The sequence below is a fragment of the Monodon monoceros genome, unplaced genomic scaffold, assembly GCF_005190385.1.
Source record: "Monodon monoceros isolate NGI ecotype Baffin Bay Population unplaced genomic scaffold, NGI_Narwhal_1 Super_Scaffold_18, whole genome shotgun sequence".
NCBI lineage: Eukaryota > Metazoa > Chordata > Mammalia > Artiodactyla > Monodontidae > Monodon > Monodon monoceros.
Window position 1 is genome coordinate 155,445,389 of NW_021703774.1, and position 2,695 is coordinate 155,448,083.

At 47.6% G+C, this 2,695-nt stretch overlaps 1 protein-coding gene across 1 annotated transcript in view; it reads right to left on the minus strand.

The window, feature by feature from the left end:
• Positions 1-552, minus strand: part of ZBTB8A (zinc finger and BTB domain containing 8A) — a 48,543-nt gene extending 47,991 nt beyond the window's left edge. Inside the window, exon 1 of the mRNA XM_029228897.1 lies at positions 410-552. The gene's annotated coding sequence lies outside the window, so the exon portion shown is untranslated. The remainder of the gene's footprint in view (positions 1-409) is intronic.
• Positions 553-2,695: the final 2,143 nt, after the last annotated feature.

Below are 2,695 nucleotides of genomic sequence, written 5' to 3' on the forward strand. Positions count from 1 at the left end.
CCCGGGCGCGCAGGCGGGCAGGGCCGGGCGGCTGGGCAGGCGGGGCGACCGCGCAGTCCGGGAACCGGTGCGCCCCGCCGCCGGCCGCCGTCCCGAGGCCGGGTCCTTTGCGCCGGCCGGCCGCGCCTCCTTTGTGACCGTCTCCAGACCCTCGGAGCCGGCGCACCGCCGCCACTGCGCCCGGGGCTGCAAATGGCGCCCGCTCGCCTCTGCGCCTCCCGCCGCTCTCCCGGCCCGGGGACGTCTGGGGGGCGCCGCACCCGGGCCGCATCCCGCCGCTGCCGCCGCCCGGTGCCAGAGCCCGCGGCGCCTTAGCCCGCGCCCCCGCCCGCAGCGAAGCTCGCGGGCCCGTCCCGGGCTGCCCCGACGCCCCGCCCGCCCTCCGCTCGCGCCGCGCGCAGCCACTTACCGCGGGCCGAGGCGCACCGGCGGGTCGCGTGCGCGGGCCGGGGTAAGATTCCCGGTTCTCGGCAGGGGAAATACCCCCTTTCGAAGCCGTTCCTTTGCGCCCTAAAACAAGTAGCCCCAACGTGAGAGAAACAAAAGGTATTTGCTGACGTGGGCGTTGGACAGAAACGCCCGAGGGCTGGGGACACAATTAAAGGGGCAACGCACAGATTTCAGGCACCAACCAGCAGCTTCGCCCACTCCCCTGCCCTTGGCTACACCCCGCTGCACCCTCCAGAGGCACTGGGGTGCCCGGATCCCCTAGCAGTTGACTACAGAGTCATTATTTAGTCAGGAGCTTAAATTTTAAATTGTACTTTACGTTGGGAAAGGCGCCTCCGGAGGGCAGAAGGGCTGGATTTCTAGGATCTGGGGAATTTGGTTTAGGAAAGAGGGAGGGACTTAGGCGTGCCCACAATTACTGTGTAAGTACATGTGACATTATTGTACTTAAGTTTAGCAACGTCAAATGGAAGAGATCTGCACAGAATTTTTCCCTTTATTGAAGCACTCGTTTTAGTCGGGGATAACCTTTTCTAAATCTCTACAGGTCACAAGCATTTTCTTTGAAGAGGATAACCCAAGGAGCTAAGAGAAAATAACTCTTGGTTAAGTTCAGAGAAAATATAAAACTAGTAAGAATAGCAGGTTTTGTGTTTTCAAATACAAAAATTCATTGTATATCAAGCCTTTCTTCTGATATATTTATGTCCCTAATATTTAGAGTTCTGACGTCAGGTTATATATTTGCTAAAATCTTAAGTCACTGAATTTTCATTGTTACTATGGAAACAATTCTATAAACTAAATTAGTTTTCAAGTTCCTTATGTTGGGGTCAGGTACTGAAACGTACTGTGATATAGTAAAACTGAAAAAAAGACTCACATTGTTAAAACATTTAGTTTTTGATGGATTTCTCTCTTATGTCATACTCAGTTATACTGGACAAAGTTTATTACTTTGGTTTGATCATAATTAGCTATGCGTTTTGAGGATCATACTCTCTACTAGAAGGATACAAAATATTCACAACTATCTCTTAATGTCACTTCTGTATTACTCTTGAATTGTTTTCCTATTTAGTTGCATGTCCTCACATTCTGAACAGGTAATTGAAAACGTGTTTGAAAGCCACTTGGTATCAGGAGTGTTGGATGTACTCAAACTCTTTTGCTAGCATCCGCATTGAGAATTCTCCCAGAAAGACCTGGGCATTGTTATAGCAAAAGGGTTTTTTTGTTTTGGTTTGGTTTTTTAGCCCTAATTAACTAAAACATGCAAAAGAAGTCTACAAACTTGTTCCTCAAGAGAGCACATCAGATGGGTGATAAACTCTTTGCTTCAAGGAAGAAGTAATGGGAATTTTTTTCCCTCAACTTCCCCCTCTAGCTTCTGAAACTCATTTATATATTTGGAGAATTCCTTACATTATGAGTAAGTGGTAGGAGGTGGAATCTGCCTTCTGCAACAGAATCTGGAAATGCCAGTGACTTGCTTTCCCAGAATCCCTTGTGGCTAAGACAATGGCCAGGATCTATACTTTGATAATCGGATGCACCCACCAGGGACTTTGAAGAGGGAGCTGTAAGAAACAGGAAACTCAAAGAATCTTTTCTGACAGTGGTGATAGTTGCAGCAAGATAGTATCTCCAGGTGCCACAGGGGCAGTGCCGCTAGTGGCAGTATCCACTGTCCAGTTCCAGTGCTATCAGTGGTACCAGATGCCATGGCTCTGCTGAGAGCAGTGTTGGTATCCTTACCAGACCAGTTCTGTGGTATGACTTGGCTATTGTTTCTGCCTGGTTAGCATAGGCTCCAATCCCTGTGCTTTACTCTTCCTGTGATTCTGTGAACTTTTAATACATTCATTTCTGTTTAGATCAGCCAAGGCCAGTCTCTGTGCAACTAAGAACTCTAACTAGTACAAAATGTTAAAAGGCATTTGGACATATGGCCTGAAGCTTAATAGATAAAATTGTTGGAGGTAAAATGTTATCATCAATGTTGTATAGATGGGAATTAAAACCATGAATATAGATAGAAAAGAGAATATGAAGTAAGAGAAGAAACTAAGAACCAAGCATCACCAGCTTCATCATCTAGTGGCTGGCTAGAGGAAGGTGAAATTGCAAATGAGTCTAAAAAGTGACTAGAGTAGAAGGAAGAGATGTGGGATAGTGTGGTGTTACAGAAACTAGAAGAGAGTAATTCAGGAAGGGAGAATTGGACAATAGTGTTAAATACTTC